The following is a 25052-nucleotide window of genomic DNA, read 5'->3' on the forward strand; positions in this document are numbered from 1 at the left end:
GGTTGACAATCAGGTTACCCCTGGTTCAAGCAAGGACCCTCTCTCTAGTCAGGGTAAAAGAGAATCACCCTCAGCTCACCCCTGCTTACCCCCTTGGTAGCTTGGCAGAGCAGTAGGCTTAACTTCAGAGTGCTAGGTGTAAAGCATTTGTACCAACACACACAGTAACTTAATGAAAACACTACAAAATGACACAACACCAGTTTAGAACAATAGGAAATATTTATCTAAACAAAACAAGACCAAAACGACAAAAATCTGACATACACAAGTCAAGTTATGAATTTATTACAGATTAAAATCACAAATAGTGCTTAGAAACACAAAATGCTTCGATGAGATGTTAACACGGTGTTGTGACGGAGTCGTTCCCAACAAGCCGACACCAGCGGCGCCGGGCACGGAGTCACGTAGACCCCCAAGTACAGTACCTTTGGTGAAGAGTGAAAACAAGCCGAGGCACGAAAACGTGGATCGCGGAGTCTGTGCGAAACTTTGAATCCGCGCACTTCGAGCGGCGTTGGTCAAGACGTGGTGCAGTGACTTCCACAGAGTCGCGGGCTTCAGCGGGGCTGCAGTGGCGTCAGGCCTGCGAAGGTAGTCGCGTTCCAGCGAAGATCACAGAGTCAGGTGCAGGCAGCATCACTGGATTCAGCAGCGGCGACAGTCCGAAGTCGATTTCCTTGGATTTTCACCAGCTTTCCTTTCAAGGGCCCAGGGACTGGATAGGACACCACTTGTCAGAGCAGGAGTCTCTCCAGAGACTCCAGGTGCTGGCAGAGAGAAGTCTTTGCTGTCCCTGAGATTTCAAACAACAGGAGGCAAGCTCTAAATCAAGCCCTTGGAGATTTCTTCACAAGATGGAAGGCACACAAAGTCCAGTCTTTGCCCTCTTACTCTGGCAGAAGCAGCAACTGCAGGATAGCTCCACAAAGCACAGTCACAGGCAGGGCAGCACTTCTCCTCAGCTCTTCAGCTCTTCTCCAGGCAGAGGTTCCTCTTGTTTCCAGAAGTTTTCTAAAGTCTGTGGTTTTGGGTGCCCTTCTCATACCCAATTTCTCCTTTGAAGTAGGCCTACTTCAAAGTAAAGTCTCTTTTGAATGTGAAATCCTGCCTTGCCCAGGCCAGGCCCCAGACACTTACCAGGGGGTCGGAGACTGCATTGTGTGAGGACAGGCACAGCCCTTTCAGGTGTAAGTGACCACTCCTCCCCTCCCTCCTAGCACAGAAGGCTCAACAGGAAATGCAGACTACACCCCAGCCCCCTTTGTGTCACTGTCTAGTGTGAGTTGCAACCAGCCCAACTGTCAAACTGACCCAGACAGGTAATCCACAAACAGGCAGAGTCACAGAAATGGTATAAGCAAGAAAATGCTCACTTTCTAAAAGTGGCATTTTCAAACACACAATCTTAAAATCAACTTTACTAAAAGATGTATTTCTAAATTGTGAGCTCAGAGACCCCAAACTCTACATGTCCATCCACTCCCAAAGGAAATCTACACTTTAATCAGATTTAAAGGTAGCCCCCATGTTAACCCATGAGAGGGACACGCCGTGCAACAGTGAAAAACTAATTTGGCAATATTTCACTGTCAGGACATATAAAACACATTAGTATATGTTCTACCTTAATCATACACTGCACCCTGCCCTTGAGGCTACCTAGGGCCTACCTTAGGGGTGCCTTACATGTAAGAAAAGGGAAGGTTTGGGCCTGGCAAGTGGGTACACTTGCCAAGTCGAATTTACAGTTAAAACTGCACACACAAACACTGCAATGGCAGGCCTGAGACATGATTACAGAGCTACTTATGTGGGTGGCACCACCAGTGCTGCAGGCCCACTAGTAGCATTTGATTTACAGGTCCTGCCACCTCCAGTGCACTTTACTAGGGACATACTAGTAAATCAAATATGCCAATCATGGATAAACCAATCAACAATACAATTTACACGGAGAGCATATGCACTTTAGCACTGGTTAGCAGTGGGAAAGTGCTCAGAGTTCAAAAGCCAACAGCGACAGGTCCTAAAAAAATAGGAGGCAGGAGGCAAAAAGATTCAGGATGATCCTACATAAGCAAAAGTCCAACACGACCCCCTACCCGCCTAAAGCCACTGGAGAACAATCAATAACTTGATGTACTTTCCTGATTGGGGCGATAGAACAAGGACCCAGGCCCACAACAGCAGGGGCATGTTCCAGTTCTACGCCTTCCTGACTCCAGTTGGATCCCTCTGTCCATACTCTCAGGGCACACTAAGTTAATCCATGGGGAACCCTTCTCCACATCTGCAGATACCATCTGTGCAGCACCTAGCTTTACTTTGCTCACAGATGTATTCCAATGGGCAGATAGCACCACCAGGGCCAACACAGGGGTGTTGCCCACTCCTCCCCTGAGGTGTGACTCTCGTGCCCCCCCTCCCCCCAGGGGCAACTTTGTCCACCAGGAAAGCAAGCCACAGTGACCCCTTACACCTGTCAGGGATGAGAGCCTGACCTCAGGCCTCTCCAACCACTGTGACTGTGGAGAGTGGGGGATGGTAGCCCCAGGTGCCTGACACCCTTTGGCCACTCTCCCTTCCATCAGGTCAGGGATGACAACCTGACCCTGGTCCTCCCCTCTGGGGCTCTGTACCCTCCCTGCAGGAGCGGCAACCCCAGAGTCCAAAATTGTCAGGGTGCTTGTAGAAGCAGTCTTGCACAATTCTCCCACCAGTACAGGGATGTAAACCTGCAACTGGTCCTCCAACCTGGGGTCTGTACCTTCAGGTTTGACCAGGGCCAGGGGTGAGGCTTCCATCCCCCTGCCCTCCCTTCTGGGGTCCTGTACCTCCCAACAAGGAGTGGCCCCCCCAGAAGACAACATGGTAGGGGCACTGTTAGCAGTGGCCCCTTCCTCCAGGTCAGGGGGACACACCCTGAACCTGGCCTTCCAATCCAGGGTCTGTACCGTTAGATTGCACTGGGGCCTGGGGTGAGGCTCTCTCTCCCCTGCCCCTACTCTCAGGGTTCTGCACCCCCCCTCGGGGAGAGTACCCCTTGAAATCACTCTGCCCACCCCTTCAGGTCAGGGTTTACCCCCTGCACCTGATCCTCCAGTCCAGGGTCTGTACCCACAGACTGGACCATTGCCTGGTAACCCAGGACTTCCTGGGGGGCATACTTACACCCACCAGGTCAGAGTTTACCCTCTAAACCTGGTCATCCAACCCAGAGTCACCACCCTGCGGCACACCAGGACTTCCAGGGGGGCACACTTACCGCCCTCAAGGGACACACCATCCCCAAGGGCCACACAAGAGTCCGGCTGATACAGGTCTCCTGACCTCTGCCCATCTGACAGAGTCTGGATTCCCCCCATCCCAGAAATGGTCTCACCAAGGTCATTCCTGGGGGGGCTCTGCTCTCAGAGCTGACCCCTGACCCTCCAGGTTCTCCACTGGGGTCCGCAACCCCCTCATAACCCTCTGTCTGGACTTCTGCACCCCCTCACTAGGAGTGGTACTGCCAGACACCAGAACCGGTGGGACACTGGCTACAGCCACCCCCCCAAGTTCTCCTGACACTGTGAGGTCTCCCTTAACAGTTGGCCCTATGGTACAGGCTAGGCTCCCCTCCTGGTGTTCCCTCATGGAACCCTCCAGGACCTGGAACGGGATCTCGGGCACCTTGGGCCTCAACCCATCCCCATTCCCTCTCCTCTGAGGCTGGACATGGGGTTCCTCACCCATCCCTCTACACTTGGACCTACCTGGGATACTACAATCCTTCCTTACCTCACCTGGTTGGGAACTACCTAGACCACTCCTCTCAGGAACACCCCCCCCCCCCCCCAATGCCTCTTCAGACTCTCTGGTACTCACCCAAAGGTCTGCCTGCAGTGTAAGTTCCCTGGGGTCAGAGAACTCACACTCCACCGGGTGTTGGCATAGCTCTGGAAAATAAGGACTAGACATATGCTCTGCAGCAATTACATCACTCAGCCCCTCACATGAATTAACCAAAGTACCCTTCACCCAACCATCCAGTGACTCAGCCTTGAAAAAGCACCCCACATCACCCTCCTGGGACTGGTGAAACAGTACCTGACTGGTCCTGACACTCAACCCACACTCTTCTGGGATATCTTCACACTCCATAACCAGGACTTCTACCTGGGGGGAACCCCTCTCCCTGTCACTCTCACCTAGAGTCAGTAGAGTGCCCCTCCCACCAGTAGGAATATGACTCCCCATGCCAGTTCCCCAATCCACCTCAGGGACCCTGTACATCACTGGAGCTACCTCATAACCCTGAACCTCCTGTCGTATGTTAACTCCCTCCTTCGAGTAGGGCACCACATCTCTGGGCATGTGCACTTCTTCAGCAGCACTGGATATAAAATTGTTGCTGCCACCATCCCAGCTGGACTCAGCCCTCCTGACTGGCAGCTCTTCCAGTTTTAGCTTATAAGCCAAAATCATAGTTTCTATCTCGAAGTCCCTTTTCCACTTGTCGTACTCCCTTTGTATCCTCAACTTTTCTGCCTCCAACCGGCAAGCCCTTTCTGCCTGTCTGTCCTGCACATCTTTAGGAGTCAGACCCTTAGAGGACCTACTGCTACCACTCCTGGAGACCCTTCCCCCAGGTGTAACAGGTACCTATACTACACTACGGTGTAGACTCTGCACTTTCCCATCCATATCTTCTGTGTGCCCCCCAGCTTCCTTGGCTGTCACCCTGGCCATCAATGCCTCTTGCAGCTCCCCCTTCCTGGTGGAGCTCTTAACGGGACAGGCAAGATCTTCACAGAACTGTTTCATTTGAGCAACTGAGTACCTCTTCAGTTTCCCTAATTCAAACACAGCTCCAGCTGTTGCATCTCCAGATTGAGACATGATGGCAACAAGTGCAAAGTTCCAACGCCAGAAAACAAGTTCCCAATGAAGTCAAAAGAATCAGTCAAGGGATCAGCAAAATCATGGAAGTAGAACAAAAAGGAGTCCCAAAGAGAAAAATGAAAGATCACCAAACAAGTAGCATGTGGTCACGTAGAGGTCTGAGATCAAAACAGTAGTGTACACTTAACCCCTAGGGTGCCTTGGACGAGGTGATCTCGTCCAAGGCACTTGTTCCCGGGTGCCTTGGACGAGATCACCTCGTCCTGCACCTGGGAACTGGGGGGAGCGCCAGCGCTGCCTCCCTGTGCTCCCTCCCACCCCCCCAAGGCAGGGATGGAAGGGGAAGCCCCCACCCCCGTGACATCAGCGCGCGATTGTGCGCTGATTTGTCACAGGGCCTCCTCCCATCGCGCTGGAAGCTCAAAAAAGCTTGGACAAGGGTCACTCCCCTGGAGGGGAAAATTGTATTTAGGCCATTTCTGCCCCCTTTGGGGGCAGATCGGCCGATTTTAGGTCAATCTGCCCCCAAGGGGGCAGAAACCACTAGGCACCGGGGATTTTTTTTTTTGGCGCCAATGTCACGCAGGGGGAGCGACCCCGTAGGCAAGGGTCGCTCCCGGGGGGGGAGGGGCTTGGGGGTGGGGTCAAATTTATTTTAGGAAACCTCTAGGCGCCAGGGCAAATTTTATTTTTGTGTTTTTTTTTTTTTTGTTTGTTTTTTTTAGAGATGGGGAGCGACACTTTAGGCAAGGGTCGCTCCCCTGGGGGGCAAATTGTATTTAGACCATTTCTGCCCCGCTTGGGGGCAGATCAGCCGATTTTAGGTCAATCTGCCCCCAAGGAGGCAGAAACCACTAGGCACAGGGGATTTTTTTTTTTTGCGCCAATGTCACGCAAGGGGAGCGACCCCGTAGGCAGGGGTCGCTCCCGGGGAGGAGTTGGGGAGGTGGGGGGTGAATTTATTTTAGGCCAGGGGGGGCAGATCGGCCTATTATTAGGCCGATCTGCCCCCAGGGGGGCACAAACCTCTAGGAGCCAGGGCAAAAAAATTGTGTGTTTTTTTTTGTTTGTTTTTTTAGAGATGGGGAGCGACCCATTAGGCAAGGGTCGCTCCCCTAGGGGGCAAAATTGTATTTAGACCATTCCTGCCCCCCTTGGGGGCAGATCAGCCGAGTTTAGGTCAATCTGCCCCCAAGGGGGCAGAAACCACTAGGCACCGTTTTTTTCTTTTTTTTTGCGCCAATGTCACGCAAGGGGAGCGACCCCGTAAGCAAGGGTCGCTCCCGGGTAGGAGGGCAAATTTATTTTAGGCCATTTCTGCCCCCATGGGGCCGGCTGAGCTAGAGGCCAAAATCCACAGGTAGGCACTTTGCAAAAAACACCTCTGTTTTCTGTGCAAAAAATGTGATGTGTCCATGTTGTGTTTTAGGCCATTTCCTTTCGTGGGCGCTAGGCCTACCCACACAAGTGAGGTACCATTTTTATCGGGAGACTTGGGGGAACGCTGGGTGGAAGGAAATTTGTGGCTCCTCTCAGATTCCAGAACTTTCTGTCACCGAAATGTGAGGAAAACATGTTTTTTAGCCAAATTTTGAGGTTTGCAAAGGATTCTGGGTAACAGAACCTGGTCAGAGCCCCACAAGTCACCCTATCTTGGATTCCCCTAGGTCTCTAGTTCTCAAAAATGCACAGGTTTGGTAGGTTTCCCTAGGTGCCGGCTGAGCTAGAGGCCAAAATCTACAGGTAGGCACTTTGCAAAAAACACCTCTGTTTTCTTTCAAGAAATTTGATGTGTCCACGTTGTGTTTTGGGGCATTTCCTGTCACGGGCGCTAGGCCTACCCACACAAGTGAGGTATCATTTTTATTGGGAGACTTGGGGGAACACTCGGTGGAAGGAAATTTGTGGCTCCTCTCAGATTCCAAAACTTTCTGTCACCGAAATGTGAGGAAAACGTGTTTTTTTACCCAAATTCTGAGGTTTGCAAAGGATTTTGGATAACAGAACCTGGTCAGAGCCCCACAAGTCACCCCATCTTGGATTCCCCTCGGTCTCTAGTTTTCAAAAATGCACAGGTTTGGTAGGTTTCCCTATGTGCTGGCTGAGCTAGAGGCCAAAATCTACAGGAAGGCACTTTGCAAAAAACACCTCTGTTTTCTTTCAAAAAATGTGACGTGTCCACGTTGTGTTTTGGGGCATTTCCTGTCACGGGCGCTAGGCCTTCCCACACAAGTGAGGTATCATTTTTATCGGGAGACTTGGGGGAACGCTGGGTGGAATGGAAATATGTGGCTCCTCTCAGATTCCAGAACTTTCTGTCACCGAAATGTGAGGAAAACGTGTTTTTTTAGCCAACTTTTGAGGTTTGCAAAGGATTCTTGGTAACAGAACCTGGTCAGAGCCCCACAAGTCACCCCATCTTGGATTCCCCTACGTCTCTAGTTTTAAAAAATGCACAGATTTGGTAGGTTTCCCTAGGTGCCGGCTGAGCTAGAGGCCAAAATCTACAGGGAGGGACTTTGTAAAAAACACCTCTGTTTTCTTTAAAAAAATGTGATGTGTCCACGTTGTGTTTTGGGGCATTTCCTGTCACGGGCGGTAGGCCTACCCACACAAGTGAGGTATAATTGTTATCGGGAGACTTGGGGGAACGCTGGGTGAAAGGAAATTTGTGGCTCCTCTCAGATTCCAGAACTTTCTGTCACCGAAATGTGAGGAAAACATGTTTTTTTAGCCACATTTTGAGGTTTGCAAAGGATTCTGGGTAACAGAACCTGGTCAGAGCCCCACAAGCCACCCCATCTTGGATTCCCCTAGGTCTCTAGTTTTAAAAAATGCACAGGTTTGGTAGGTTTCCCTAGGTGCCGGCTGAGCTAGAGGCTAAAATCTACAGGTAGGCACTTTTCAAAAAACACCTCTGTTTTCTTTAAAAAAATGTGAGGTGCCCACGTTGTGTTTTGGGGCATTTCCCGTCACGGGCGCTAGGCCTACCCACACAAGTGAGGTATCATTTTTATCGGGAGACTTGGGGGAACGGTGCGTGAAAGGAAATTTGTGGCTCCTCTCAGATTCCAGAACTTTCTGTCACCGAAATGTGAGGAAAACATGTTTTTTTAGCCAAATTTTGAGGTTTGCAAAGGATTCTGGGTAACATAACCTGATCAGAGCCCCACAAGTCACCCCATCTTGGATTCCCCTAGGTCTCTAGTTTTCAAAAATGCACAGGTTTGGTAGGTTTCCCTAGGTGCCGGCTGAGCTAGAGGCCAAAATCTACAGGTAGGCACTTTGCAAAAAACACCTCTGTTTTCTTTAAAAAAATGTGACGTGTCCACGTTGTGTTTTGGGGCATTTCCTGTCACGGGCGCTAGGCCTACCCACACAAGTGAGGTATCATTTTTATCGGGAGACTTGGGGGAACGCTGGGTGGAATGGAAATATGTGGCTCCTCTCAGATTCCAGAACTTTCTGTCACCGAAATGTGAGGAAAACATGTTTTTTTAGCCAAATTTTGAGGTTTGCAAAGGATTCTGGGTAACAGAACCTGGTCAGAGCCCCACAAGTCACCCCATCTTGGATTCCCCTACGTCTCTAGTTTTATAAAATGCACAGGTTTGGTAGGTTTCCCTAGGTGCCGGATGAGCTAGAGGCCAAAATCTACAGGTAGGCACTTTTCAAAAAACACCTCTGTTTTCTTTAAAAAAATGTGATGTGTCCACGTTGTGTTTTGGGGCATTTCCTGTCACGGGCGCTAGGCCTACCCACACAAGTGAGGTATAATTTTTATCGGGAGACTTGGGGGAACGCTGGGTGGAAGGAAATTTGTGGCTCCTCTCAGATTCCAGAACTTTCTGTCACCGAAATGTGAGGAAAACGTGTTTTTTTAGCCAAATTTTGAGGTTTGCAAAGGATTCTGGGTAACAGAACCTGGTCAGAGCCCCACAAGTCACCCCATCTTGGATTCCCCTAGGTCTCTAGTTTTCAAAAATGCACAGGTTTGGTAGGTTTCCCTAGGTGCCGGCTGAGCTAGAGGCCAAAATCTACAGGTAGGCACTTTGCAAAAAACACCTGTTTTCTGTCCAAAAATGTGATGTTTCCACGTTGTGTTTTGGGGCATTTCCTGTCGCGGGCGCTAGGCCTACCCACACAAGTGAGGTATCATTTTTATCGGGAGACTTGGGGGAACATAGAATAGCAAAACAAGTGTTATTGCCCCTTGTCTTTCTCTACATTTTTTCCTTCCAAATATAAGAGAGTGTGTAAAAAAGACGTCTATTTGAGAAATGCCCTGTAATTCACATGCTAGTATGGTCACCGTGGAATTCAGAGATGTGCAAATAACCACTGCTCCTCAACACCTTATCTTGTGCCCATTTTGGAAATACAAAGGTTTTCTTGATAGCTATTTTTCACTCTTTATATTTCAGCAAAAGAATTGCTGCATACCTGGTATAGAATGAAAACGCACTGCAGGGTGCAGCTCATTTATTGGCTCTGGGTACCTAGGGTTCTTGATGAACCTACAAGCCCTATATATCCCCGCAACCAGAAGAGTCCAGCAGACGTAACAGTATATTGCTTTCGATAATCTGACATTGCAGGAAAAAGTTACAGAGTAAAACGTAGAGAAAAATTGCTGTTTTTTTCACCTCAATTTAAATATTTTTCTTTTTCAGTTGTTATTTTCTGTAGGAAACCCTTGTAGGAGCTTCACAAATTACCCCTTGCTGAATTCAGAATTTTGTCTACTTTTCAGAAATGTTTAGGTTTCTGGGATCCAGCATTGGTTTCACGCCCATTTCTGTCACTGACTGGAAGGAGGCTGAAAGCACAAAAAAACATAAAAATGGGGTATGTCCCAGTAAAATGGCAAATTTGTGTTGAAAAATTGGGTTTTCCGATTCAAGTCTGCCTGTTCCTGAAAGCTGGAAAGCTGGTGATTTTAGCACCGCAAACCCTTTGTTGATGCCATTTTCAGGAGAAAAAAAACACAAGCCTTCTTCTGCAGCCACTTTTTCCCATTTTTTAGAAAAAAACAAAATTCTCACTGTATTTTGGGTAATTTCTTGGCCTCCTTCAGGGGAACCCACAAAGTCTGGGTACCTCTAGAATCCCTAGGATGTTGGAAAAAAAGGACGTAAATTTGGCTTGGTTAGCTTATGTGGACAAAACGTTATGAGGGCCTAAGCGCGAACTGCCCCAAATAGCCAAAAAAAGGCCTGGCACAGGAGGAGGAAAAAGCCTGGCAGCGAAGCGGTTAATCTCTGTATGTCAAGTACAAATACAAGTCCAAATCCCAACCGCTGATCACCAATGTTAGAAATGGGGTCTTTGGTTGACAGTCAGGTTACCCCCTTCAAGCAAGGACCCTCACTCGTCAGGGTAAAGGAGAATCACCCTCAGCTAACCCCTGCTGACCCCCTTGGTAGCTTGGCAGAGCAGTAGGCTTAACTTCAGAGTGCTAGGTGTAAAGTATTTGTACCAACACACACAGTAACTTAATGAAAACACTACAAAATGACATGGCACCATTTTAGAAAAATAGGAAATATTTATCTAAATAAAACAAGACCAAAACGACAAAACTCCGCCATACACAAGTCAAGTTCTGAATTTTTTAAAGATTAAACTCACAAATAGCGCTTAGAAACACAAAATGCTTCGATGAGATGTTAACACGGTGTTGTGACGGAGTCATTCCCAACAAGCCAACACCAGCGGCGCCGGACACGGAGTCGCGCAGACCCCCAAGTACATTACCATTAACATTAACATTGAATCGGCGCACTTCGAGCGCCGTTGGTCACGACATGGTGCAGCGACTTCCACGGAGTCGCAGACTTCAGGGGGGCTGCAGCGGCGTTGGGCCTGCCAAGGTAGTCGCGTTCCAGTGTAGATCACGGAGTTGGGTGCAGGCGGCATCACCGGATTCAGCAGCGGAGTCGGTCCGAAGTCGACTTCCTTGGATTTCCACCAGCTTTCCTTTCAAGGGCCCAGGGGCTGGATAAGGGCACCACTTGTCAGAGCAGGAGTCTCTCCAGAGACGCCAGGTGCTGGCAGAGAGAAGTCTTTGCTGTCCCTGAGATTTCAAACAACAGGAGGCAAGCTCTAAATCAAGCCCTTGGAGATTTCTTCACAAGATGGAAGGCACACAAAGTCCAGTCTTTGCCCTCTTACTCTGGCAGAAGCAGCAACTGCAGGATAGCTCCACAAAGCACAGTCACAGGCAGGGCAGCACTTCTCCTTAGCTCTTCAGCTCTTCTCCAGGCAGAGGTTCCTCTTGTTTCCAGAAGTGTTCTAAAGTCTGTGGTTTTGGGTGCCCTTCTTATACCCAATTTCTCCTGTGAAGTAGGCCTACTTCAAAGTAAAGTCTCTTTTGAATGTGAAATCCTGCCTTGCCCAGGCCAGGCCCCAGACGCTCACCAGGGGGTCGGAGACTGCATTGTGTGAGGACAGGCACAGCCCTTTCAGGTGTAAGTGACCACTCCTCCCCTCCCTCCCTCCTAGCACAGATGGCTCATCAGTAAATGCAGACTACACCCCAGCCCCCTTTGTGTCACTGTCTAGTGTGAGTTGCAACCAGCCCAACTGTCAAACTGACCCAGACAGGTAATCCACAAACAGGCAGAGTCACAGAAATGGTATAAGCAAGAAAATGCTCACTTTCTAATATGTGGCATTTTCAAACACACAATCTTAAAATCAACTTTACTAAAATATGTATTTCTAAATTGTGAGCTCAGAGACCCCAAATTCTACATGTCCATCCACTCCCAAAGGTAATCTACACTTTAATCAGATTTAAAGGTAGCCCCCATGTTAAACTATGAGAGGGACACGCCTTGCAACAGTGAAAAATTAATTTAGCAATATTTCACTGTCAGGACATATAAAACACATTACTATGGGGGTCATTCTGACCTCGGCGGTAAAAGGCGCCTACCGCCGGTCAGAAATCCTCCATAATCCCGCCGCGGTCGCGGAAACCCGCCACGGTCATTCTGACCCGCAGAAGGCAAACCTCCGAAAATCCGACCGCCACAACAGACCGCCAGACCAGCGGTCGGCGGAAAGGTGGAGGTCACAAAACCTCCACCGTCACGCCAACAGAAATACGCCCATGCCATTACGACCCACGAATCCACGCGGCGGTCATTCAAACGCGGTATTCCATTGGCGGGACACACCGGCGCGGTCAGAATACCCACCAACGAACAAAACTCACCCACATTGGACGATTTGAATCCCACACACCTGATACACATACACACACCACTCCCACACACACAATACAATATAAAACACCCACCCACATCACCCACAAACCCCTACGCTTACAAAATCGTAAAGAAGGCAAGAGCGAGACACCAGCATCCAAAACATAACAGCCACAGCCACTCACCACCATCACCCACACACTATCCACACACAAAACAACACACACCACCACACTCAACTCACTTAAATACACATACTCCACCCCACACATCATACACACCACCCCATGGCACCCCAAAGACAACCCCGCTTCACAGACGAAGAACTCAGGGTTATGGTGGAGGAAATCGTTCGTGTAGAGCCCCAGCTGTTCGGCACACAGGTCCAATACACCAGCATTGCCCGGAGGACGGAGCTATGGCAGAGGATTGTCGACAGGGTGAACGCAGTGGGACAGCACCCCAGAAATCGGGAAGACATCAGGAAGCGATGGAACGACCTACGGGGGAAGGTGCGTTCCATGGTATCCAGGCACAACATCGCTGTGCAGAAGACTGGCGGAGGACCCCCACCTCAACCCCCACAATTCACATCATGGGAGGAGGAAGTCTTGAACATCCTGCATCCTGACGGCCTCGCAGGAGTCGGCGGAGGAATGGATACTGGTAAGTTGAAGCTTCAATACTGCTTCCCCCCCACCTGCATGCCAAATCAGACCCCAACCCTCACCCCCATCCTCGAACCCCACCCTCACCCCCACCCCCATCCTCACCCCCACCCTCACCCCCACCACCATCCTCACCCCCACCACCATCCTCACCCCCACCCCCAGCACACCTATTCCCCGCCTATGTCTCACCATCACAACCCACACATCCCAAAACCTAGGCCTGCATGCGTCCACTAAGCATGGACACCCATCACCAAAGCATGCCCAATGCATATACACATCCCCCCCACAAGCCACCCTCACCAAAGCCCCCACACACGAATGCCAGCACTTGGGGACACGGGAACCCACAGATACACCCATATGCCACACATTGAAACTATAACCATACCTCTATACCCCTGCAGGACCCGACCGTCAACACACCGCGGCGGAGGGGCCAGAATTATCCCCACCCCCCACCCAAGAGGCCGTCAGCGATGACAGCAGCTCTGTCGATCTGGACACCGATGACCAGCCCGGACCATCGGGGACCTCTGGACAGTCGGTTCCCCTCACACAGGCACAGGCCACTATAGACCCTAACCCCTCTGGGAACACCAGCACAGCTCCCACCCAGCGGGCCCATGCCTCTGTCTCCAGGGCGCGTCAATCTGCGGTGTGTCTACCACTACAGGGCACCCAGGATAACCCACCACCCCAACAACAACAGGGACCTGGGGGCAGTGGTAGTGGGCACACCGGCCAGGGGGCAGAGGCCCAGGGAAACAGGGCAACTCGGCGGGCAGCTGTGCGACAGGGGGGGGAGGAGAGGCCCAGGGAACCCACTCTCCACGAGGTCCTCACCACCATCATGGGAGCATACAACCGCTCCCAGGAGACGATGGCGACGGTACTGGCCCGGTTCCAGGAGATCCAGGTGCTGCAGGAGGAACACTATCGGGGGTACAGGGAGGACATCCGAGCCATCAACACCACCCTGGTTACCATGGTAGGGCTGCTGCAGGACCTCGTAAACAGCAGGGCGGACACTGAACAACACCCAAGGGCCCCTGCCACTAGCCGGGACCAAGAACAGCCATCCACCTCCGCCGGCGCTAGTGGACAGGAGGCCCCCGCACAGCAGCAGCCCACCAGACCCCCACCTCCTGCAGGAGAAGAACCACCCCGCAAGAGGGCCCTGAGATCTCGCAAGACAGAGTAGGATGTCAAGACCCCCGCCAGCAATGGATACCACCTGATGTCATCCCACTGTCCCACATTGTCACCCTGTCCATCCTCGAACTGCCCATGCTCCATCTCTCCACAGGCCTCTGGACAATGCACCTGTGTGACTGTTACTCTGGACTCTGCCATGGACATTCCTTCACCATAGCCCCACCCACTTGAAACCACCCATCCCATTTTGAGCACTTCAATAAACACCTATTTTGCACCAAAATATCAGGAGTCTGGCTGTGATTTCAATAGATTGTAATTGACATGACAGTGCAAATATGTCCTTGTACATGGTGAAGTCAACAAACAGCTGCCACAAAGCTGTAGTCCATGGGGAAACGAAGCACAGGACTCGTAGTGGGGACCCCAGATCTGAAATAGGGAGGGAAAAGCCACAACTCAGTCATCATACACTGGGGCAAATAGACAGGCAGCAGAGATGCTGCAGAGTAGTTAACTTTTACTAAATTATCTTTGAAATGTTACCTGTGTCCTATTGGAAGTACTGTTCAATGATTCTGTCCCTGTTGTCTGTTTCAGCCCCGTCGTCTTCCTCCTCGTCACTCTCCTCAGGTTCCACCGCTGCCACAACACCACCGTCTCGACCATCCTCCTGCAGGAAAGGCACCTGGCGGCGCAAAGCCAGGTTGTGAAGCATGCAGCAGGCCACGATGATGTGACACACCTTCTTAGGTGAGTACATTAGGGATCCCCCGGTCATATGCAGGCAGCGAAACCTGGCCTTTAGGAGGCCAAAGGTGCGTTCGATCACCCTCCTAGTACGCCCATGGGCCTCATTGTACCGTTCCTCTGCCCTGGTCCGGGGATTCCTTACTGGGGTCAGTAGCCACGACAGGTTGGGGTACCCAGAGTCCCCCAATAGCCATACACGGTGTCTCTCTAGCTGTTCCATCACGTAAGGGATGCTGCTATTCCTGAGGATGTAGGCGTCATGCACTGACCCTGGGAATTTGGCATTTACATGCGAGATGTACTGGTCAGCCAAACACACCACCTGGATGTTCATTGAATGGTAACTTTTTCTGTTCCTGTACACCTGCTCCCTGTCTCTTGGGGGAACCAAAGCCACATGGGTCCCATCAATGGCACCAATTACGTTGGGAATATGTCCAAGGGCGTAGAAATCACCCTTCACTGTAGCCAGTTCGCCCACCTCAGGGAAAATGATGTAGTTCCTCACGGATTTCATCAGGGCAGACAACACTCTGGATAACACCTTTGAAAACATGGGCTGAGACATCCCAGAAGCAATTCCCACGGTTGTCTGAAATGACCCACTTGCCAAGAAATGGAGTACTGACATGACCTGCACCAGAGGGGGAATCCCTGTGGGTTGGCGGATGGGGGACATCAGGTCGGGCTCCAGCCGGGCACACAGTTCATGGATAGTGGCACGGTTAAGACGGTAGGTCAGGATAATGTGGCGTTCTTCCATTGTCGACAGGTCCACCAGCGGTCGGTACACGGGAGGATTCATCCGTCTCCTCGCCCAACCCAGCGGACGGTGCCTAGGAAGGACAACATGGAGCACACAGTCAGGCAACCCACAGGTACGTACTCACAGCTAGCACAGTATACGATTCTCTATGCAGTGAATGGCGTGTATGAGTGGCTATGCAAGGCCTAGGCCTGTGTGACGCAGTTGAAATTGAGCCATGTGGGCCCTGGAAATGGCGGCTGCCTGACCTGTGAAGTGTGACAATGGGATGTGAGGTCAATGCGCTGGCGTGGCACACCGCGGCGGGCGGCGGGCCAAGACCGCGGCGCGAAGCCGCATTGGTTAACATTGAAGCCTATGGGTTTCAGGAGCCAATGGCGAAGGGCGCCGGCGGTGGCGGGACGCACCGCCGCGGTACGCACCGCCGCGGACGTGACCGCCATTTTCTATCTACTTATCCACTTGCGACTTGAACTTTCACAGGAGAGGACCTATACTGCAAGTGTTGCTGTGACCTCGGTCTGGAAGGGACAATGGCTGCTGCGACTGGGGAAAGGGCCCCTGCCTTCACTGGAGAGGAGTTGGAGAAACTTGTGGATGGGGTCCTCCCCCAGTATGCGCTACTCTACGGTCCTCCAGACCAACAAGTGAGTTTAATTCTATCTGGATTTGGGGCCACTGGCTGGCTTGGGGGCCTGGCGGGGATGGGGGGCATGTTGGGCATGGCGGGGGGCCTGGCGGGGGGCCTGGCGGGGATGGGGGGCGTTGGGCCACTGGAAAGGAAAATGCTGAGTAACTTGAACGTGGTATTTCTCCCTCCCTGTACGTGTCACATAGGTCCGCGCCCATGAGAAGATCGGGATTTGGCGTGCCATCGCCAAGGAAGTCCGGGGCCTGGGGGTCCACCATCGACGGGGCACCCACTGCCGCAAGAGGTGGGAGGACATCCGCCGCGGGACCAAGAAGACCGCCGAGTCTCTGCTGGGGATGGCCTCCCAACGTAGGCGGGGTGCCTGCCGTCAACTGAGCCCCCTGATGTTCCGGATCCTGGCGGTGGCCTACCCTGATTTGGATGGGCGCGTGAGGGCAGCACAGCAGACACAAGGGGGTGAGTACAAGCATCATCTACTCTGTTGTCGTGCAGTGGAGGTGTCTGGGTGGGGGAGGAGGGCTGTGGGTCCCCCTAGGCCAGGGCGATATCTGTAGGCTGGGCACCCCCGTAAGCCCCTGTGTCCCCAGCCACCACCCTCAGTAGTGTGTCAGTACAGCCATCCCTGGGCCGTGTCATCCATGGGTGCAGTTGTCAACTCTAGGCGTGTAGGCCATGTTCCACGGAATGCGTAGCGGACCCCAAGTGCGCAACTTAGTGCAGGGGGCATCTGTGTCTGTCATGTCCGCTAACTGTACCGGAGATCCATGTACTCAATATCCCTTTATTTCTCTCTCCCCCCCCCTTTTTGTTTGTCTTTCTGTGCTTGTGTGCATCAGCATCATCAGGCGGAGGAGAAGTGGCATCGGGGCAGGAGGGAGCTGCATCTCACATGGCCCAGGAGGGCCATGCCACAGAGTCAGACTGGACCAGTGAGACGGAGGGCGAGGGGAGCTCCACGACGGGGACGACTGGAGCCTGCAGCGACACGGACACGTCCTCGGAAGGGGGCTCCCTTGCGGGGGTGGCACCATCCGTGCCCCCCGCCATTACAGGTACAGCCGCCACCCAGCGCACCATCTCCGCCCTCCCAGCAGCCCCTCCGCGTTCGCCCCGTGCCCGCTCTGCCAGGAAGCCGGGCATCTCCTTCGCCCCAGGCACCTCAGGCCCTGCCCCTGTTACCCCCGCTGCCCTCAGTGAGGAGGTCATTGACCTCCTCCGAACGCTCATTGTTGGGCAGACTACCCTTTTGAATGCCATCCAGGGGGTGGAGAGGGAGGTTCATCGCAGCAATGCGTACCTGGAGGGCATTCATTCGGGTCAGGCTGCCCATCAGCGATCGTTCCAGGCTCTGGCCTCAGCACTGACGGCAGCCATTGTCCCTGTCTCCTGCCTGCCTCTACTAACTCCCTCCTCCCAGTCTCCTGTTCCTCTGCCTGTCCCACCCACACCATCAGACCAGCCTGCACACACCTCAACACCCAAGAGAAGCTCATCCAAACATAAGCACCACAGATCACGCAGACATTCACACACGCAACATTCCGATGCAGACATGCCAACAGTCACTACCACCTCTGTGACCCCCACCTCCTCGTCTCCCTCCTCCCTCCCTGTGACGTCTACACTCACACCTCCATTCACCTCACCATCAGCCAGTGTTTCCATCACCAGCACACCCTCCACTCCAGTCCGCACACGTGCAGTCACCACCCCCACTGCCATTTACACGTCCCCTGTGTCCTCTCCCACTGTGTCTGTCACCCCCTCTTCCACACCACACAAACGCAGCCACCCACCCACCCAACAGCCATCCACCTCACGACAGCCTATCCCTCCTGCACCTGCACCCAAAGACAGCAAACGTGACTCACCTACAACCACATCCTCTCCCTCCACTCCCATTCCCACTGTACCTACCACTCTCCATTGTCCCAAGAAGCTCTTCCTCGCCACTACTAACTTCTTTCCTGACCCTGAGCCCCCCCCTCCTTCTCGTCGGGGTAAGAAGAGCACCTCAGCCACCACCAGCCCTGCAGCCCCCTTGACAAGGGTGCAGGGGTATTGGAGCCCGCCAGCCCGCATGTCTGGATCTTCGCCCAGCAGCAAGGGGACAGCCAGCCCACCCCCTGGGAAGAGGAGCAGAAGGCGGAAGGGGCGCCGCAGGAGCCCGCCTTCTACATCCCCCCCGGACACCACCCAGAGACAGTCACCAGCCACAGCTCCAAAGGGAGGCAAGGGCCACAGGCCGACGACTAAGGAGGGCAAGGGCAGCAAGTTGGAGAGGTCAGGCAGCAGGCCTGCTGCCCAGGAGGAGCCCACAACCCCCATAGCCGCTGCCCCGGGAGGAACCGGCACAGCTGCCCCGGGAGAGCCCACCACCCCCATAGCCGCTGCCCAGGGAGGACCCAGCCCAGCTGGCCAGGAGGGCCCCACCACCCACAGCCCAGGTGGGCAGTGAAGGAGCACCATCCCCGCTGCCCAGGAGGGCACCACCAGGCAATTAGCAGTTGGCCATAGACCGTCCGCCGTCTCCAGAACCGCTGAACTGGGCCCCGCCGTCTCCAGAACCGCTGAACTGGGCCCCGCCGTCTCAAGAACCGCTGAACTGGGCCCTTCAAGGCAAGAACCGCTGAACTGGGCCCCGCCGTCTCAAGAACCGCTGAACTGGGCCCTTCAAGGCAAGAACCGCTGAACTGGGCCCTTCAAGGCAAGAACCGCTGAACTGGGCCCCGCCGTCTCAAGAACCGCTGAACTGGGCCCTTCAAGGCAAGAACCGCTGAACTGGGCCCCGCCGTCTCAAGAACCGCTGAACTGGGCCCTTCAAGGCAAGAAGCGCTGAACTGGGCCCCGCCGTCTCAAGAACCGCTGAACTGGGCCCCGCCGTCTCAAGAACCGCTGAACTGGGCCCTTCAAGGCAAGAACCGCTGAACTGGGCCCCGCCGTCTCAAGAACCGCTGAACTGGGCCCTTCAAGGCAAGAAGCGCTGAACTGGGCCCCGCCGTCTCAAGAACCGCTGAACTGGGCCCCGCCGTCTCAAGAACCGCTGAACTGGGCCCCGCCGTCTCAAGAACCGCTGAACTGGGCCCTTCAAGGCAAGAAGCGCTGAACTGGGCCCCGCCGTCTCAAGAACCGCTGAACTGGGCCCTTCAAGGCAAGAAGCGCTGAACTGGGCCCCGCCGTCTCAAGAACCGCTGAACTGGGCCCTTCAAGGCAAGAACCGCTGAACTGGGCCCTTCAAGGCAAGAACCGCTGAACTGGGCCCCGCCGTCTCAAGAACCGCTGAACTGGGCCCTTCAAGGCAAGAACCGCTGAACTGGGCCCCGCCGTCTCAAGAACCGCTGAACTGGGCCCTTCAAGGCAAGAAGCGCTGAACTGGGCCCCGCCGTCTCAAGAACCGCTGAACTGGGCCCCGCCGTCTCAAGAACCGCTGAACTGGGCCCTTCAAGGCAAGAAGCGCTGAACTGGGCCCCGCCGTCTCAAGAACCGCTGAACTGGGCCCCGCCGTCTCAAGAACCGCTGAACTGGGCCCTTCAAGGCAAGAAGCGCTGAACTGGGCCCCGCCGTCTCAAGAACCGCTGAACTGGGCCCCGCCGTCTCCAGAACCGCTGAACTGGGCCCCGCCGTCTCAAGAACCGCTGAACTGGGCCCCGCCGTCTCAAGAACCGCTGAACTGGGCCCTTCAAGGCAAGAACCGCTGAACTGGGCCCTTCAAGGCAAGAACCGCTGAACTGGGCCCCGCCGTCTCAAGAACCGCTGAACTGGGCCCTTCAAGGCAAGAACCGCTGAACTGGGCCCCGCCGTCTCAAGAACCGCTGAACTGGGCCCTTCAAGGCAAGAAGCGCTGAACTGGGCCCCGCCGTCTCAAGAACCGCTGAACTGGGCCCCGCCGTCTCAAGAACCGCTGAACTGGGCCCTTCAAGGCAAGAAGCGCTGAACTGGGCCCCGCCGTCTCAAGAACCGCTGAACTGGGCCCCGCCGTCTCAAGAACCGCTGAACTGGGCCCCGCCGTCTCAAGAACCGCTGAACTGGGCCCTTCAAGGCAAGAACCGCTGAACTGGGCCCCGCCGTCTCAAGAACCGCTGAACTGGGCCCTTCAGGGCAAGAACCGCTGGCCTTTTGGCAGACGTGGCAGGGCAGGATCTATCTCGGGCAGGGCTGCAGGATGTCCTCTGGCCAACTTGCCTCCTCCAGTGGCAGTGGGGTCTGTTATGGACTGTATGGACTGTGGCTTTGCTCTCCCCAGGATGGCCCAGTGGGCAGGCCACCCACTGTATGGACTGTATGGACTGTGGCTTTGCTCTCCCCAGGATGGCCCAGTGGGCAGGCCACCCACTGTATGGACTGTATGGACTGTGGCTTTGCTCTCCCCAGGATGGCCCAGTGGGCAGGCCACCCACTGTATGGACTGTATGGACTGTGGCTTTGCTCTCCCCAGGATGGCCCAGTGGGCAGGCCACCCACTGTATGGACTGTATGGACTGTGGCTTTGCTCTCCCCAGGATGGCCCAGTGGGCAGGCCACCCACTGTATGGACTGTATGGACTGTGGCTTTGCTCTCCCCAGGATGGCCCAGTGGGCAGGCCACCCACTGTATGGACTGTATGGACTGTGGCTTTGCTCTCCCCAGGATGGCCCAGTGGGCAGGCCACCCACTGTATGGACTGTATGGACTGTGGCTTTGCACTCCCCAGGATGGGCCAGTGGTCATGGAGTCCCCTCGTGGATCTGGCGTCGTGTACTCAAGTGGCTGAGGTGCCCCCCCTTCCCTTCCCCCTGAGGTGCCTGTCCTATTTTCTTTCTGATGCCCCTGCAGTGTTCTCTCCGTGGAGTTCTTGTCGTGGGACTGGGCCTTGCCCCTTTGCACAGGACCCCTGTGATCCACGGACAGTGGTTGGACTACATTTAGTAGCTGTATATATTTTGTACATAGTTTATTTATTTATTTATTTGGATTACTGGTGTCCATATTTCAATATATCTGGCCGTTTATGATCTCTTCTTTTGGTCTTTGCATTATTTCGGAGGGGGGTGGTTTGTGGGTTGTGACAGTGATCTGTGGGAATGCATTGATGTGTGTGTTGTAGTGGGTGTGGGTGGGTGGGTGTGTGCCGGTAATCTTTTCCCTCCCCTGTGTCGTAGGTGCAGTACTCACCGATGTCTTCCGCGCCGCCGGGCGTGCTCCTGGTATATGAGGAGGAATAGGAGTGCGGGGATGACCTGTAACTCTGGCTCCATACTGCCGGAATCTCGCGTGGAGTGCGTAGAGGTGAGCGTTTTCCCGTTCGTAGTCTGTTTCCGCCGTGTTCTTATCGGCGGTGCTCCCGCCCCGGAAAAGGTGGCAGGTTGGTGGGTCGTAATAGGGTGGGCGGTACTTTGTCTGCCGCCGGGCTGTTGGCGGGAACCGCCGCGCTGTTTGTTTGTACCGCTGTGGCAGTCGGAGTGTTAAGTTGGCTGTCTGTGTTGGCGGTTCCCGCCAGGGTCAGAATGCCATTTTTAATACCGCCGGTCTGTTCGCGGTCCGACCGCCGCCTCTCCGCCGACCGCCAAGGTCAGAATGAGGGCCTATATGTCCTACCTTAACCATACACTGCACCCTGTCCTTGGGGCTACCTAGGGCCTACCTTAGGGGTGCCTTACATGTAAGAAGAGGGAAGGTTTGGGCCTGGCAAGTGGGTGCACTTGCCAAGTCGAATTTACAGTTAAAACTGCACACACAGACACTGCAATGGCAGGTCTGAGACATGATTGCAGAGCTACTTATGTGGGTGGCACCACCAGTGCTGCAGGTCCACTAGTAACATTTTATTTACAGGCCCTGGCACCTCCAGTGCACTTTATTAGGGACTTACTAGTAAATCAAATATGTCAATCATGGATAAACCAATCAACAATACAATTTACAGAGAGAGCATATGCACTTTAGCACTGGTTAGCAGTGGTAAAGTCCTCAGAGTTCAAAAGCCAACAGCAACAGGTCAGAAAAAAATAGGAGGCAGGAGGCAAAAAGATTGGGGATGACCCTGCATAAGCAAAAAAGTCCAATACCCAGGCTCAGCAAACTTAGGCTCACTATTTAGAGGGCCATCCTCACAGTAGATCACTTGTGATCAAGACTCATTGCCAGACGCCTGGTCTGCAGACTGTCGCCGCAAACCCTAGAGAGTAGGACAAGTTCTCTGTGCCTCACTGAATGCTGCCCTGGTAGGTCCCCCTTCCTGCTGCCACTGAGTCAGCTTAGGAACCTCCCCCAGTTCAGCCACCTATTCCCCTGTAGGCTCCGGGGTGTCCCCCTCATGTCAGCCTCCTCCCAGACCATGGAAACTTCTGGGGCTGATTTACCATGACCCTTGCCCTTCCTCCTTCTGGCAGACACCTGGGCCACTCTTTCAGGCTCCAGGGTCTCCTGATCACCCTGACGGGCTGCCATTGACCGGGTGGACACCCACCCACCCAGGCAGACCCAACATCTCCAAGTGAGACCTGTGTTCCACCTCCTTCCAAGGGGAATCCTCCAGGTCATTGCCAAGCAGGCAATCTACAGACATGGTTGGACTCACACCTACTCTCAAGGCACCTGAGACACCCCCCCTTTCAAAGGGAACATGCACCTCTCTGCGCATCCGCTTTGAGTTGTCTACCGCAACTACTTGGTGAAGTACATGGTGATCTATCTGCTCTTCAGACACCAGGTGACTTCTCACAGTAGTCACACTCGCTCCTGTGCCTCAGAGCCTCCACCCTCTGTCCATTGATGGTTACCTACTGCTTGTACTTCTTAGTGTTCTCAGGCACAAGAGTTCTCTAGACCATCTCACTGTCACCTAGTGAGGCAAGGGTCATCTCAGCTGGCTCCCACCCACCTGGAAGCAACTCCTCCCCAAGAGCTACACTGGCCAAGCCCTGTGCTTGAGCACCATTGGGTGCCTATGTCCACTAGGGAAATTTGGGATCCCCCCCTCACATGACTCACCTGGTCACATGCATAAAACTTGTGGGGACCCTCTGTTGCATCGCAGGGACCTGCGGCGCTGCCTGGTCGGGTCGCAGCAGGGGCTGCGGTAATTTTCCGGGCCGCGGGGACCCGCCGCGCCCCCTTTTTCCGGCATTGTGCCGTCCTCACTACTGTGGCAGGGACGGGAGCCCAGACTTGGGCTTCAGTTCTCGCCACGCATTTTGCGCGGCGCATAGAAGTTAGGTGAAGGTCCTCCGTCCCCGCCCCCCTCGGCCTTACACTCTCCTGGTATTCCGTCTTTGGCTTTCTTCTTCTCTTCTTTTGGGAAGCCATTTTTCCTGTTCTCCCATCATACATTTCTCTTCTCTGGTTCCCTACATGCACCTGCTTCCCTTCTTCCTATGGCGTATTTTCCTATCTAGTTCTATTACCCCTTCCCAATCCAAGATGGCTGTTTTTCCTTTTCCTGTTTGTCACTTCCTGTCTAGGGGTATATAAGGGCATTGATTTTTCTTCTCGTTGTGTTGCAACACTTCTCCGGTGGTGGTCACGCTCCAGCTGGTCTTCTCTTTTTGAAATCCAGTTTTTGTTCCTGTTTTTGCCTGTTCTTCCTGTGTTTTTTCCTGGTTTCAAGATTCTGATTTTTTCCTTGTGTCCTCCTTTCTTCCAGGGAGTTCCCGTCTGTTTTTTTTTTTCCTACGGGATTTTTCCTCAGGGACTCCTTCTGAAGGGCACGGACTGTAGTGGCGTATAACTGTCAACAGCACCGTGGCTACCGGAAGGGGTCACCCCTACCTCGGACCTGCAAGAATCGAAGCTGCACGCTATCTCCCTCTGGTCTGGACGGTAAGCCAAAGACCTAGCACCATGGAGGACCCTTCGACAAATACTCAACAAACGAACCAGTCCTTGCTCCTGACTATCCAACAACAAGCGCAGGAATTACAACAGCTATGAAATGAAAACGCGGCCTTACGCCAAGCCTTGACTTCCAGGACCACTGATGTTCCCACGGGTTCTGCCTCTACATCCCGTTTTCCAGGGGATCCTAATAAATTGCGTGAATTCCTAGATGCCCTCACAATTTATTTTGCATTTAGACTGTCACAATTCACGCAAGATGAGACCAAGGTTGGATACCTAATCAGTGCCCTGTCCGATCTGGCTTTTGCCTGGGCAACTCCTCTGGTAACCTCCAATGATTCCCGTCTGTCTAATTTTCCTGCCTTCATCGCTGCCTTCAAGCACATGTTTGAGCGTCCTGGACTTGAAACTTCTGCAGAAGAAGCCTTATGCAACATCTAACAAGGCAGTCAGGACGTCTTAGAATACATTACATGGTTTAGACAACTGGCAGCAGAAACCTTTTGGGTGGAACGTACCCTTATTACTCTTCATCGAAGGGGACTGGAGGAGGAGATCTAAGACGAATTAGTGCATTCTTCTAGAGTAGAGAATCTTCAGAGTTTGATGGACTTAACACTTGCCATAGAATATCGTCTTCGCGAACGCAGAATGGAAAAGAAAAAGAATCGTATTTCATCCTCTGCAAGTACACACCCACTACCTCATCGTTATGAAGAAACTCGTCCTGAAACTAAAGGAACTTCTGAGGAGGAACCTATGCAAATTGACATGGCTTGCGGACCCTTATCGGCTAGTGAACGTGAAACTAGATGAAGGAAGGGACTATGGCCCTCATTACAACCCTGGCGGTAAATGCCGCCTGCCACCGTGCTGACAGCCGCCAACATACCGTGAGAACGGCGGTAATCCACCACGGGTATTATGACCCGCACATAGAATACTGCCACAATATAGACACCCACACAAGTCTGCCAGACCAAAGGTCAGTGATAAACTGGCGATAGAAAAACCCACTCCGTTACGCCAACAGGAATACGCCCACAGTATCACGACCCACAAATCAACATGGCGGACTTTCAGTCGCAGTAAACCATTGGCGGTACACACTGCCGCACTCAAAATACACACA

The sequence above is a fragment of the Pleurodeles waltl genome, chromosome 4_1 (genome assembly GCF_031143425.1).
Source record: "Pleurodeles waltl isolate 20211129_DDA chromosome 4_1, aPleWal1.hap1.20221129, whole genome shotgun sequence".
NCBI classification, from domain to species: Eukaryota; Metazoa; Chordata; class Amphibia; order Caudata; family Salamandridae; genus Pleurodeles; species Pleurodeles waltl.